Genomic DNA, 16,083 nt, shown 5'->3' on the forward strand with positions numbered 1-16,083 from the left:
ATGCCCCCACGCACACACAAAACACACGGCCGCACACACACACGCCCCCACACACACACATGCCCACACACACACAGACACGCCCGCACACACAGACACGCACAGAGACATGCCCACATGCACGCACACAGACACACATACACACACACACACACACACAGCCAGACACACACACACCTCCAGCGGGGCCCTGGCTGCAGATCAAGCCACTAAATCAAATCAAATGCCTCACATTCCTCCTCCGTGGTCCAGACTCACACTCCGCTCCACGCTTTGAGAACATCTTGGCTGTCGGAGTCAGTTAGCCGCCGCATGCCAGGAAGCACTGAGCACTGATATGATCAAATCAGATGTGTGCCTGCTTATATACTGTGTCAACTAAAAGCTACAGTGTTTCCCTCTGCTTATATAGTGTGTCAACTAAAAGCTACAGTGTTCCCCTCTGCTTATATAGTGTGTCAACTAAAAGCTACAGTGTTCCCCTCTGCTTATATAGTGTGTCAACTAAAAGCTACAGTGTTTCCCTCTGCTTATATCGTGTGTCAACTAAAAGCTACAGTGTTTCCCTCTGCTTATATAGTGTCAACTAAAAGCTACAGTGTTCCCCTCTGCTTATATAGTGTGTCAACTAAAAGCTACAGTGTTCCCCTCTGCTTATATAGTGTGTCAACTAAAAGCTACAGTGTTTCCCTCTGCTTATATAGTGTGTCAACTAAAAGCTACAGTGTTCCCCTCTGCTTATATAGTGTGTCAACTAAAAGCTACAGTGTTCCCCTCTGCTTATATAGTATGTCAACTAAAAGCTACAGTGTTTCCCTCTGCTTATATAGTGTGTCAACTAAAAGCTACAGTGTTTCCCTCTGCTTATATAGTGTGTCAACTAAAAGCTACAGTGTGTCCCTCTGCTTATATAGACTGTCAACTAAAAGCTACAGTGTTCCCCTCTGCTTATATAGTGTGTCAACTAAAAGCTACAGTGTTTCCCTCTGCTTATATAGTGTGTCAACTAAAAGCTACAGTGTTCCCCTCTGCTTATATAGTGTGTCAACTAAAAGCTACAGTGTTTCCCTCTGCTTATATAGTGTGTCAACTAAAAGCTACAGTGTTTCCCTCTGCTTATATAGACTGTCAACTAAAAGCTACAGTGTTTCCATCTGCTTATATAGTGTGTCAACTAAAAGCTACAGTGTTTCCCTCTGCTTATATAGTGTGTCAACTAAAAGCTTACAGTGTTTCCCTCTGCTTATATAGTAGGGGTGGGGGGAAAAATCGATTCACCTAAGTATCGCGATTTTTTATGTCACGATATTTTGGATCGATCTTTTATTCCAGAATCGATAATCGCAAAAAAAAAAAAAAAAAAATTTTTTTGGGTGCTTGCAGTCAGGCCACTCACTGAACAGCAGGCCAGGCGCCGCCTACTGGTTTACTAGTGGTTTTATTACTTTATTAGTTAGTCTGAAGTAATAATTACACTTCAGGGTTAAAGTGGGTGCATCTCATTGTAAAATTGGACTTCAAACGGCCCAAATCTGGCTTCAAACGGCCCAAATTTCACGCGCGTCGGCCCATATCGGCCTGGCCTGCTTGGTATCTAATGCCGGCCTGAATTATGATCCCAGTCCGCCCCTGTTTTTAACTATATCGCCCAGCCCTACTCATGATATATAATATACAGTCTCTAGTGTATGATTCAACTTTTCCCATGTTCTAATCTAGTGTAAAAAAGCAAACAAACTGAAAAAAGAAAAGAAAAAAATAAACAAAAATCGCAATAAATCGTAATATCGAATCGCAATAATCGTAGAATCGCAATACTTAAGAATCGCAATATAAATCGAATCGGCACCCAAGAATCGTGATAGTATCGAATCGGGAGATAAGTGAATCGCCACAGCCCTATTATATAGTGTGTCAACTAAAAGCTACAGTGTTCCCCTCTGCTTATATAGTGTGTCAACTAAAAGCTACAGTGTTCCCCTCTGCTTAGATAGTGTGTCAACTAAAAGCTACAGTGTTCCCCTCTGCTTATATAGTGTGTCAACTAAAAGCTACAGTGTTTCCCTCTGCTTATATAGTGTGTCAACTAAAAGCTACAGTGTTTCCCTCTGCTTATATAGTGTGTCAACTAAAAGCTACAGTGATTCCCTCTGCTTATATAGTGTCAACTAAAAGCTACAGTGTGTCCCTCTGCTTATATAGTGTGTCAACTAAAAGCTACAGTGTTTCCCTCTGCTTATATAGTGTCAACTAAAAGCTACAGTGCTTCCCTCTGCTTATATAGTGTGTCAACTAAAAGCTACAGTGTTCCCCTCTGCTTATATAGTGTGTCAACTAAAAGCTACAGTGTTTCCCTCTGCTTATATAGTGTGTCAACTAAAAGCTACAGTGTTTCCCTCTGCTTATATAGTGTGTCAACTAAAAGCTACAGTGTTTCCCTCTGCTTATATAGTGTGTCAACTAAAAGCTACAGTGTGTCCCTCTGCTTATATAGACTGTCAACTAAAAGCTACAGTGTTTCCCTCTGCTTATATAGTGTGTCAACTAAAAGCTACAGTGTTTCCCTCTGCTTATATAGTGTGTCAACTAAAAGCTACAGTGTTTCCCTCTGCTTATATAGTGTGTCAACTAAAAGCTACAGTGTTTCCCTCTGCTTATATAGTGTCAACTAAAAGCTACAGTGTTTCCCTCTGCGTATAAAGCTACAGTGCTTCCCTCTGCTTATATAGTGTGTCAACTAAAAGCTACAGTGTTTCCCTCTGCTTATATAGTGTGTCAACTAAAAGCTACAGTGTTTCCCTCTGCTTATATAGACTGTCAACTAAAAGCTACAGTGTTCCCCTCTGCTTATATAGACTGTCAACTAAAAGCTACAGTGTTCCCCTCTGCTTATATAGTGTGTCAACTAAAAGCTACAGTGTTTCCCTCTGCTTATATAGTGTGTCAACTACAGTGTTTCCCTCTGCTTATATAGTGTGTCAACTAAAAGCTACAGTGCTTCCCTCTGCTTATATAGTGTGTCAACTAAAAGCTACAGTGCTTCCCTCTGCTTATATAGTGTGTCAACTAAAAGCTACAGTGTTTCCCTCTGCTTATATAGTGTGTCAACTAAAAGCTACAGTGCTTCCCTCTGCTTATATAGTGTGTCAACTAAAAGCTACAGTGCTTCCCTCTGCTTATATAGTGTGTCAACTAAAAGCTACAGTGATTCCCTCTGCTTATATAGTGTCAACTAAAAGCTACAGTGTGTCCCTCTGCTTATATAGTGTGTCAACTAAAAGCTACAGTGTTTCCCTCTGCTTATATAGTGTCAACTAAAGGCTACAGTGCTTCCCTCTGCTTATATAGTGTGTCAACTAAAAGCTACAGTGTTCCCCTCTGCTTATATAGTGTGTCAACTAAAAGCTACAGTGTTTCCCTCTGCTTATATAGTGTGTCAACTAAAAGCTACAGTGTTTCCCTCTGCTTATATAGTGTGTCAACTAAAAGCTACAGTGCTTCCCTCTGCTTATATAGTGTGTCAACTAAAAGCTACAGTGTTTCCCTCTGCTTATATAGTGTGTCAACTAAAAGCTACAGTGCTTCCCTTTGCTTATATAGACTGTCAACTAAAAGCTACAGTGTTTCCCTCTGCTTATATAGTGTGTCAACTAAAAGCTACAGTGCTTCCCTCTGCTTATATAGACTGTCAACTAAAAGCTACAGTGTTCCCCTCTGCTTATATAGACTGTCAACTAAAAGCTACAGTGTTTCCCTCTGCTTATATAGTGTGTCAACTAAAAGCTACAGTGCTTCCCTCTGCTTATATAGTGTGTCAACTAAAAGCTACAGTGTTTCCCTCTGCTTATATAGTGTGTCAACTAAAAGCTACAGTGCTTCCCTCTGCTTATATAGACTGTCAACTAAAAGCTACAGTGTTTCCCTCTGCTTATATAGTGTGTCAACTAAAAGCTACAGTGCTTCCCTCTGCTTATATAGACTGTCAACTAAAAGCTACAGTGTTCCCCTCTGCTCTGCTGCTTTGCTGCGGGGTGGGACCAGACAATGGCCCTTGTGTGTCAATAACAAAAGCCATGGCACACCAATCATAATGTGAATCATATGTGAATCATATGTGACCAATCACGTGTGCCATGTGGAATCTGACCAAACATCTCCAAACAAGGACAGACAGCCATGGCACCAAACAAACATCTGTGTTTGTTGCAGATAGAATGTTTGGGCTTTAAAGGCGACCTCGTCACTTTTTCTACCTGCAAAACATTCCAAAGGCTAATAGTTTCCTCCACTGCAGTATAATGACTGCAGCTTCGCCTCTTGCCTCCATTAAACTCTTTGTCTGCGCCCACACAGGAAGCAGTATGCAGCCACACAGGAAGCAGTATGCAGCCATACAGGAAGCAGTGTGCAGCCACACAGGAAGCAGTATGCAGCCACACAGGAAGCAGTATGCAGCCACACAGGAAGCAGTATGCAGCCACACAGGAAGCAGTGTGCAGCCACACAGGAAGCAGTATGCAGCCACACAGGAAGCAGTATGCAGCCACACAGGAAGCAGTATGCAGCCACACAGGAAGCAGTGTGCAGCCATACAGGAAGCAGTATGCAGCCACACAGGAAGCAGTATGCAGCCACACAGGAAGCAGTATGCAGCCATACAGGAAGCAGTATGCAGCCATACTTGTTTCCCCATAAGTTCAGAAGCCACAATATTGCTTATTATCAACAAACCGGCCAACAGATATCAAAGTTGATGGGCTTTATGGAAACAGCATAACTCAAACAGTTATATAACTTATATCAAACTGGTGATTCAGTGGTGATATTGCATGGCAGACTATAGAGGCTATAAGATGTTTTCTCCATGTAGTTGCTTTTTGGTCTGGGTAAAGTCATCTGATCACCACTCACCCATCTGCTGGAGTGTGTGTGAATACTTGAACTATAAATGATGTTGTTGAGAAGAAATATAGGAGTTTGAGTTTGAATAACTGTGAAAATATATCAGTAGGTTGGCCGCGTTAACCCTAACCCTCAACACAGTGGGTGTCAGTAGTGAGTGACGTCATCAATGATGTCACGAGTGATGATGTCACCAGTGATGTCACTCGAGCAACAGGGCGGCGTTCTGAGTATGTTCAGTTGAAGGATTGTGGCGCCGTCACAGGGACGCCGCCGGAACACGCCCCATCATATTAGTAAGATTGTGCCTCCTCCTGCGATTTGAAAGTTGCAGTCCAACATATTGAGATTTTGATTACATAAAAATGTGATTAAACGTGCAGCCCTGTGTGTGTGTGTGTGTGTGTGTGTGTGTGTGTGTGTGCGTGCGTGTGTGTGTGTGTGTGTGTGTGTGTGTGTGTGTGTGTGTGTGTGTGTGTGTGTGTGTGTGTGTGTGTGTGTGTGTGTGTGTGTGTGTGCACGTGCGTGCGGGCGTGCGAGGGAGAGAGGGGCAGTGAAATGTTAATGAGGGCAGTGGGACGTGAACAAACAGCTTCCAGCTTAATGAATACTTTCAGACAACGGCACAGAGAGAGAGGGGGAGAGACAGAGAGAGAGAGGGGAGAGAGAGAGAAAGAGAGAGAGGGGGGAGAGACAGAGAGAGAGAGGGGAGAGAGAGAGAAAGAGAGAGAGGGGGGAGAGACAGAGAGAGAGAGGGGAGAGAGAGAGAAAGAGAGAGAGGGGGGAGAGACAGAGAGAGAGGGGGGAGAGACAGAGAGAGAGAGGGGAGAGAGAGAGAGGAGGGTAGACAGAGAGAAAGAGAGAGGGGGAGAGAGGGGGAGAGAGAGAGGGGAGACAGAGAGAGAGAGGGTAGACAGAGAGAAAGAGAGAGAGAGAGAGAGAGAGGGGGGGGGGAGAGAGAGCGAGAGAGAGAGAGGGGGAGAGACAGAGAGAGAGAGGGGAGAGAGAGAGAGGAGGGTAGACAGAGAGAAAGAGAGAGGGGGAGAGACAGAGAGAGGGGGGGGGAGAGAGAGCAAGAGAGACAGAGAGGAGGGTAGACAGAGAGAAAGTGAGAGAGGGGGAGAGACAGAGAGAGAGGGGGGGAGAAAGAGAGAGAGCGAGAGACAGAGAGGAGGGTAGACAGAGAGAAAGAGAGAGAGAGAGGGGGGGGGGAGAGAGAGCGGGAAGAGAGAGAGAGAGACTTTCAGGGGTCAAGCAAGCACTCAAATTTGAATGCAAATAGAGAAATGGTGGATGAGCCAGCAGCATGGGGTGTGTGCCCCTGTAGCACTCCTTACATTCTCACTCAGCCATTTTTTACTATTTTAGAGCACATCCCTGGTCAGAGAGTGCACCTATTTAACTCATTGAGTGCCAAGGACGAGTATGTTCGTCAATTCAGATACTAACGTAGAGTGCCAAGGACAAGTATGTTCGTCAATTGCGTTTTTTGACGGTGGGACGTGGATCAAAGCCTCAGGCATCTCCTGTACAAATATTGTAGCTATTGAAGGTGTATAACCTATTTTATGGACTCATTAGGTGGCGACAGTGCTCTCCAGATTAGAGAAAGGTCCGGAAAACAGCAGGAAAAAGCCCCGTGATGAAAGAGAAACCGCTCATGCTGCAGCCAGAGCCATATAGATTGCTCTGTCTGCAGCTGACGTTGGCTGCGAACAGCAGTCAATCCGCGCCCACAACTGAGCCCCTCTGCCTCTGTCTGTCTGTCTGCATAGTTTCTGCACACGATTAGCCGCCAGAAAGGCGGCACCCGACGCCGAAGGGCCAAACCTTTCCCTGCAGTCCGGTTTGGCATTTCCGTGTCGCGCTGGGAGCCGGCGCACAAAAACGGAGCGCTCCGAAAATAGACTGGGTGCGTGTTAGGCTGTGTGTTAGTGTGGGGAGGAGTTTGCAGCTGAGGGGGGGAGAGGGGGGTGGGGCACGCAGGGCACCACACAACTACACCACGTCACTACATCAGAAAATATTAGCTTCAGACTCAGTGAATGTGCTTGAAATGCTTAATTTCACAAAAGGCGGAATAACTCAGCTTCTAATTTGAAATGTGTCTTTTTGCTCAAAACAGCCTATCTTCTCCGGCTCATAACTAAAGAACGGAAAATGGTATCAATAAACTTTTTTTTGCAGATGATAGAAGAGAGTCTCATCGTTCTTTGTGCGTGTTCGGTGTTTACATAGTAATATCACACAATATTCTGTGGGCCTCGAGAAATCACTGAAAACGCTCTGAAACTCTGGCACTGGGAGCGTCCGTTCTCCAAAAGTGGCTGGCACTCAATGAGTTAACAATGTATGAACACAAATTCACACACAAAATAATTATTTGGATTGTTATATAAAAAAATGCAACCATGGTTTCTTCAAGTAAAACAAAATCTGCAATGTACTTAGGTCAGCTCGTACTAAACAATTTCAACCAATAATAATAATACACATCATGACATACGGCAGCTGTCAATCAATCTGCAGCTCTCAATCTGTCATTCTCTGGCAACTGTGCGGTGCCGACACAGAGCTAACGTTACAATAACCCATGTCTATTTTCAAAAACTTTCAATGCCTTTATTTTATTTTTCAAGTGTACAAACTTTCAAGAGTTCACAGACCTGTGGGAAAATGTGCATAAAAAGCTTAAATTTGGAAAAATGGAAAAACCAGTTTCTGCCTATTCCAATGCTGAATGCCCATGTGCAGTTTCAGATGGATCAGACAACCTGACGCAGATATAAAAGCATTCATAGTAGGAAGTAGGATGTTATTGCATGTCTATAATCGTGGAGACATTCAACTGATAATAATGTGAGTGGTGTTTCTCATTGAACTCAGAGAAGGAGGCAGGGTTTGTTTGTGCTCCCCAGTCAGTTTGCCTCTCGCACAATGTTTCTTTTCATATATTATTATTCTCGTCTATTCTATCTTTCTGAATCCTCCCACTGTTTACTCAAGTGCGCCTCCTTGTGGAGTGAGGATAACAAGCACCAAGGTACTAGGTGAGCAGATGTGCCGGTTTGACTGGGACAGTCCAAGTCCTGACAGATATCTCTATAAACACTAAAAGCTCTCGCTCACCACTCAATTGTCATGGTTTCCACCAGAATATAATAATAATTAGGGATGCACGATATGGATTTTTTCAACCGATACGATAACCGATAAATGTCTGCTTCTCCTGGCCGATAACCAATACAATAACCGATAATTATTATAATAACAAAATATATATATTAAAAAAAAGTATTTTATGCACACCTGGGGTTAAAACAAAGGCAGATGTAGAGAGCATAGCTCTGGCCTAACCAAATCTAACTGACCTCACTGTGAACACAAAACAAAGAAAACTTCTGATATAATATGATTGTTTTAATAAACTGTATCACTCAATTATAGTCAATACAAAAATAAAGGCTTTTATAGAACGGGAAGCCAATGACTGCTTAGTCTGCAGATAAAACACAATGACAAAAGGCATAGTAATTTAGACTCTTATTGTCATGTTATGTTGACTGATGCTTGTTATGTTGACTGATGCTTTTTATGTAGCCTAATGTGCGCAACTGCACCTTTGTTTTGGCTCTGTTAGATGGCTCTGTCCAGCAGCTAGTTGCTGCTGGATTCCAAAGTCCCTTTGTTATAGTGGGACTCCCAGCTAGCGCGGTTAGCTTAACGTTAGCGTGTTGTTTTTTACGAGTTAAATACACAATCCCTGGATGTTTCATTTCAGGTAAAGGGGTTTCCATGAGTTTCTATATGTTTACACCAGCTCTGTGAGTATGAAGTGTTTTCGCGGGGCTGTTTGATCACAAGCAGTGTCAGTGTGTCTGCCAAGCGGCCGAGCCTGAAATGTAGGCAGCGCTACGAGCTAACGCTAACACTCGCTAAGCTAACGTAAACAAACAAATCCGCTGCATCATCGCCAGCTTTGGTTTAACGTAATAGACGTTTGCCCTCCTCTCGGAACCCGTGTGGGACATGGATTGCAAACTACAATAGCTGTGATCATCTAAACACCATGGCCCGCGATGGAATTGCAGTGCACCTGAACGCAACATGCAAGATACCCGCTGAATAAGTGTCCAAATGTTCATGTCATTCTGGCCAATACTCTGTTATAGCATTTCAGTCTGGAATATGGAATATCTTTCAATAATATTTATGACTAAAAGGCTAAAAGTAATCTCATGTGTAAGAAATTACTGTTCTACCTTTAAGTAGAAATTTAAATAATTAACTTGTTGGTTTTGGATTTATTTAGCTTCAAGAGTGCATTTTTGTTCTTGTGTGACCCTCAACACAGGCTTTGAGAATCCCGGGCCACTTACTGATACTTATGCTTAAATTAACCCACTCATATTCTGGTTTATTTCAAGAAAAACATTTTGGCTATTGGAAATTCTAATTGGCTGGTAACTTTAAAATCTAGCAGCCATATTGGCAGGTGGTGAAAAAAGTTAATTTCAAGCCCTGCAGGGAGAGCAGGTGGTGACATAGGAGTGAAAAAAGGATCACAATTGTTAATTTAAAATTAGTTATTCCTCTAAACCTGGCTTCAAATGCCCCAAATTTTTCGCACTGACGCCGTTCAGCCCTCAGCAAAATCTGGTAGCGAGGAATTTTTTTTGTGGCCCTCTCTATCATCAAAGTTGCCCATCCATGGGTTACGGCATGACAATATTTGTTCGGCCCCCGGCAACAATCTGGGTTTCTCATGTGGCCCCCCATGAAAAATAGTTGCCCACCCCTAATCTAAACTGTGAAAAACGGCAACATACTGCATGGCAGCAGCTATATTTGGCCATCGCAGCTGTGATGTCACGAGCGTGCGACAACAATAGCTCCCAGTGTTTCCCACAGGATTTAGAGTATTTGTGGTGGGGGACCGCAGACCCCCTAGGGGGGTGCGGGGCCATTCCCCCCCGCGAGATTTTTTTAAACATTTTAAAGTAAAATGCATGAATTTGGTGTACTTTGAGAAAGCTTAAGAGCAAAATTAAAAGGCTAGATCTATGAAGAACATGTCATCATTACTGTGCTGTGGGTTTACAATGACAAACTAAATTTCTCCCTATAGGTCAGGGATACTCAACTTGCTTTGCCACTTTCGTGAAATGATAGAAGGCGAGGGGCCAGTTAATAAACAAACAATATACATTTTTCTGTAGCGGATTGTAGGTTTTTGGGGTGTCAGCCGGAGTTTAGGCTGACAGTGTTGTGCACACCGGATAGTTAGTTAGGTTAAGTTAGTTAGGTTAAGTACATACATAAGTGCCTGGGTAGTGAGCAGATGGCGGTATTTGACAATTTAGCAGCTAAATCATAGATTATTGAAAGATATTCCATATTCCAGACTGAAATGCTATAACAGAAGTATTGGCCAGAATGACATGAACATTTATTGGACACTTATTCAGCGGATATCTTGCATGTTGAGTTCAGGTGCACTGTAAAACAAAAACAAAAATCTTTTGGTCAACATCTTTTTGTGGCGGTCCAAATCCTTTTGTGGCGGCCAAACAAAGCCTGATTATCGGCTGTTCATTTATCGGAAAAAGGCCATTATCGGAATAATAAATAATAACGCAAAATGGCCGTATCGGCCGATAATTTATCGGTCAGATAATTATCGTGCATCCCTAATAATAATAGTATGATACTGGACCAGGATACAGGACCTGCAGCGCTGGAGAGATCCTGACAAGAGGTCTCACTCTGGCCCTAAAGAAAGATTTTTTTTTTTCCCCCCAGTACGTTCTGCTCTGCAAATCATTCCACTGACGTTTTGGCCCTGAAAGGTGTGACCAGAGTGATGTATCTTGTGTGTGTGTGTGTGTGTGTGTGTGCGTGCGTGCGTGTGTGTGTGTGTGTGTTAGAGAAAGAGACAGAACTGATGCTGAAATTTTCTTTGAAGAAAAATATGGCTTCATTGAACTGGAAGTGAAACTGAAACTAATTTATGAGAACGTTTACACAAGGGTCCTTAAAATAATCTTATTTTGAGTGGTGTGCATATTGCACAAAATATGGTGGGCACGGTATTACAGGGAAAGCTTATGGTACGATACGGTACTATGGTTGCATTTTACGGGCCACTAGCTAAGTCCCACACCCGCTGGAGCAAGAGGACATGTACACAATTGTAAGGACGTGTTTTTGACGGAGGCCTATTTTCCTTCACAGAATGTGAAGACGTGGGTGGTGTTTAGCATTCATCTGTGGAGCTGAGCTCCTTTCCTCCGACGCACAAAGATAACAAAGACTTTTCTTGGTTTTGATACCTCTGCACTCCCACACCTTGTCTGGCCTTTCAGAAATACAGGCCCACACATCAACGCACACACGCACGCGTGTGCGCGCACACACACCCGCACACACACACACACACACACACACACACACACACACAGACACACAAACACCTCTCTCCCAACAAAAACAGCGATGATAAGGTTGACACCCTTTCAAACGCTCTCTCTCTGTGCAATATGAGTATCTGAAGGTGCAGTGAAATGCTTGTGAAATGTCAACAGCTTAGAGAAACTGTGTGTGTGTGTGTGTGTGTGTGTGTGTGTGTGTGTGTGTGTGTGTGTGTGTGTGTGTGTGTGTGTGTGTGTGTGTGTGTGTGTGCATGCGTGTGTGTGTGTGTGTGTGTATGATGTGTCATTGAAGCCAACCTCTGCACCATGTTCATTTCCCTCAGCGTACGTTGGCCCTTATCTCCTCCCCCTCACAGTCTCCTCCCCCTCAGTATCCTCCCCCTCAGTCTCCTCCCCCTCACAGTCTCCTCCCCCTCACAGTCACACAAACACTGAAAGAAAACAATATCATCATCATACCAATGGCAAATTCGCCAGCCAGGGGAATGAATGCATTGGGCTATAAATAGTACATTTTAATCTTGTCGGTTATTTCGGTTAATGAGCGTCGGTTGTCGGTCAGGGGGAAAAAACGTGTATATACAGTATATATATATATATATATATATTTTATGTATTTATGTATTTATTGGATATCACAGGTGACCATCCATCACATTAATTACCCACCCAAATATGAGTTTAAAAAACACGTTCACACCTATTATAAAACAGAGCTCATCATTTCTCAGGACTGTGGGGGGTGTGGTCACATCAGGTTCTATCTACCTATCAGGACTGTGGGGGGTGTGGTCACATCAGGTTCTATCTACCTATCAGGACTGTGGGGGGTGTGGTCACATCAGGTTCTATCTACCTGTCTGTTCTGAACAATGGTGACCACATCCTTGCAGCACCTGGCTACAGTGAAGATGTTATAGTCGACTCTAGAGCTGCAACTATCGATTCTTTTAGTAATCGAGTATTCTACCGAATAATCCATCGATTAATCGAGTAATCGGATAAGAACCCTTTTTTGTGTTTTCAAAGGCTTATCGTAAATATACACCAAAAAATAAGATAAATCTCTTCAAATAAACAACTACATTAGTTTCTTTCTTAGAAAAAACAACATTTTTATTTTTAAATTGCATAGAACTGGCAGTGGCACCATTCATCTTTTCAACCTGACGTTTGAGTTCTTCCAGTGTACAGCAACCGTTAAATAATATGAATGAATGGCTTACTAGCTAGTTTACATCCTTCATTTACCTTACAGCTGCATGACACACACACTCTTTCTCTCTCACACACACTCACTCTCTCTTTCTCTCTCACACACCAACAGGCTAGTGTGATCACACACACACACACACACACACACACACACACACACACACACACACACACACAAAACGCTGTTAAATTAGCCGCTAACGTTAATAGGTTGAGCTTTGTATTTCTCACAGAAAACGGTCCAAACTTCTCAGAGAGAGCGGTCGGTATTCACTAAAGCCTTCATATCTCAGGCTCTGTAGTAGTACATAGAAACATAAAATAAAAAGCATTTGAGAGCTTAACCCTTTGGCTTTTCGTATTATATTTGCTCTAATGTTAATTAAAAAAAAAAGATCTTTAACCCAAAAAAATAAAAATAAAAATATTCTAATGCATTTTAAGAAATGTTAATAAAGATTACGGCAAATGTAACCCTTCCAAATAAAAAGCCACGGGTTTAAGCTGTCAAATGCTTTTTATTTCATGTTGATAGCTACTATACAGGCTGAGGAAATACTTTCTGTTAAACCCTTGACAATTACTGCAGCAACGTTAGCGTTAACGCGTTAACGTTAACGATCTCTGTTTTGCAGTCGTTGTGAAGACAGTGAAAAGCCCCGTTATCTAACAACTACAACGGCAGTGAAACAACTTATCCAGCTAACGCTAGCTAATTAAATAACGTTACCTGATGTTGTAGTCCATGCCTGTCTCAACGTTACAGCTGAGGAGGTGCTGCTAACGTTACCTGCGGTGCGCTGCCTGCTTCATTCACCCTCAGCCTATCTAGTAATACGTTACAGTCTTCAGCATTTAGCTACTGTAAATATATCTTGTGTTTGACCATGCTTCCTCAAGTTTGAGGTGTTTCCCTGGCCAGCTTTGCAATTCACATCACAAATGTTGCAACCAGTGTTGTCTGAGTCTATCTTGGGAAAGTGTAGCCACATTTTCGGGTGGACCCGTTTGTTGATGTTTTCAGGTAGAGTGACATACTGACGTAACGCGCTCTCGCGTGTTGCCTTAAGGTTCCGTCGGAATTTCTATTTTACCCACTCTCTTCTATTACTCAGATGCGTGTCGAGGCGAATCATTTTGGCCTCGATCAATTTAATTATTCGAGTTATTCGAGGTACTCGAGGAATCGTGACAGCTCTAGTCGACTCTAGAGTCGCGCTGGGCGTCATAGATTGAAAATGATTATTTTTTGTTGCCTGTTTGCACATCATTTCGAGGTTTAATCAATTAGAATAGTGACATAATTTTATATCTTTCATAATAAATGTACAGCTGTCTGAGACCCCTGTTAGTTGATGGCCCCAGGCAGCTCAATTTAACCCCTGGTTGTCACAAATCCTTGCCTCACACCATTTGGGAAGCAGTGAATTTCCCCATGGGGATAAATAAAGGATAACTTAACTTAAACTTAGAGAGAAGAATATCAGCCGATATATCGATATCGGAAATGTTTTACTCGCTAATATCGGTATCGGCCCGGTCCCAACAATCCAGTATCGTTCAGGCCCGACTCCAGAGGCTGCAAAAGGTAAGTGAAGCACACAGCAGGGGGTAGAACATCCAACAATAGCTAATTACCACCATCAGCCTCACAGCCACATCTCTGTCCCCAGAGCCTGCTTAGAGCTGCACTCTGCTCCCACACACACACACAAGCACACGGAGGCACACACACGCAAACAACACACACACACACACACACACACAACACGCGCGTGCGCGCACACACACACACACCGTTTCCGTTGTCCCGTAATTGCAGGAAACTGTCCTGTAAAATTCATCAAAGTCGTGCAAATTAAAATCAGCAGGACACCGTGTCCTGTCAATTATCTCCCGACGCAATTAATTAATTGTATTAAAAAGGGCTGCACACACACTCACAGTCACACACACATCCTTCTATTGAGTAAGTGAATATGATTCATGTTTTAATGACTGTGTAGTCGGCTAGGAGGGTGAATGAAACTACATATTCTGGTGACGTGAAATGCCAGCATTTTATTCTGGCGATTGGGTTGCTTTATACAGGATTTTCAATGACTAAAAATAATGTATTTTATAGCATTGAACAGGTCTCAATATTAAATGCTTTACACGGACCTGCTGGAGGAAGTTGCTGGCTGGCGCTTGTATCTCCGTCTGTTTCCAGCTTCCAGCGGGCGCCAATACAGTCTATGTTAAAGTAGTCGCAATCTCTCTCCGTGCCTCACTGTTTACAGTCTGAATAGCAACTGTGACTTTCACCGCGACTTTCCAGTCATTTTCCACTGTTGTTGTAAGACGAGTTGACGTCTTCTATGCAGTGTGTTTATGCATTAACGTTATTAGTGATAACAGCTATTCACTAATAACGTTAAAACTGCATAGAAGACATCAACTCGTCTCACAACAACAGTGGAAAATGACTGTAAAGTTGCGGTGCAAGTTTCTATTCAGACTGTAAACAGTGGAGCACGGACGTGGAAAAGGAAGTGACGGTGGCAGGAGAGGCGCTCTGTACAGGAAGCTGGAGAAAATGGCGGGCTGTCCCAGAGTCTATTTTTCAAATCAAAATAGACTCTGGGTTCCCCGATTGAAGTAGTCGTGAAATACCCAACCAAAACTGACAAAAACGTGTGCATATCTTCCTTAAATGTCGATACAAAGGATCACTGGGTCGGAATGTTCTAACACGCATGTCAAAACCCGAGATTTGCAAAGATCAGTGTCATGCAGGCTGCCCCCTGCTGCACAGTGAGTGCACTGCGGCCGCAAACGGGCAACCTGCGTCAGCTGAGTGAGCGTGGGGCGCCTGCGATCCGATTTCCTTCTGAGATGTTGCCACAAACGAATTCCACAGCCTCCACAGTCCTTTATATTAACATGAAACTCTGATACATCTAGAGCCTCCACAGTCCTTTATATTAACATGAAACTCTGATCTTCATGTTTGTTTGTAACATTCATGTTTGGTTGATTATGAGTGATTGCCTTCTCAGCCCTGTGCTGTGTGGGTCTGTCAGTAAGCCCCTCCCACCTCACCCCATAAGGCCCAGTAAGCCCCTCCCACCTCACCCCATAAGGCCCAGTAAGCCCCTCCCACCTCACCCCATAAGGCCCAGTAAGCCCCTCCCACCTCACGCTCCTCTCCATGTGTGTATAGAGACATATTCACATTTTACAGTGCAGATTGAAAATGCGCATAAAAAGTTTAGAAACAGGTCGTGAAAACTCTCTCTCTCTCTCAGAGTATTTATTATTTCCAACTTGTTTTCTTGGAGTTTGGAGTGGCAGGTGTGATAGACACCTGAGCTGACACACACACACACACACACACACACCTCCAGCTGACTCCAAACTGAAAGGCAAATGAGCCGACTAAGCAATCTCTACTCCTTTGGTTGGGTATGAACATGTCATTTGCTGCCCTGAGGGACACATATACACACTCACACGCACGCACACTCACTCACACACACACACACACACACAC

This window comes from Poromitra crassiceps, assembly GCF_964638095.1.
Source record: "Poromitra crassiceps genome assembly, chromosome: 5".
NCBI lineage: Eukaryota > Metazoa > Chordata > Actinopteri > Beryciformes > Melamphaidae > Poromitra > Poromitra crassiceps.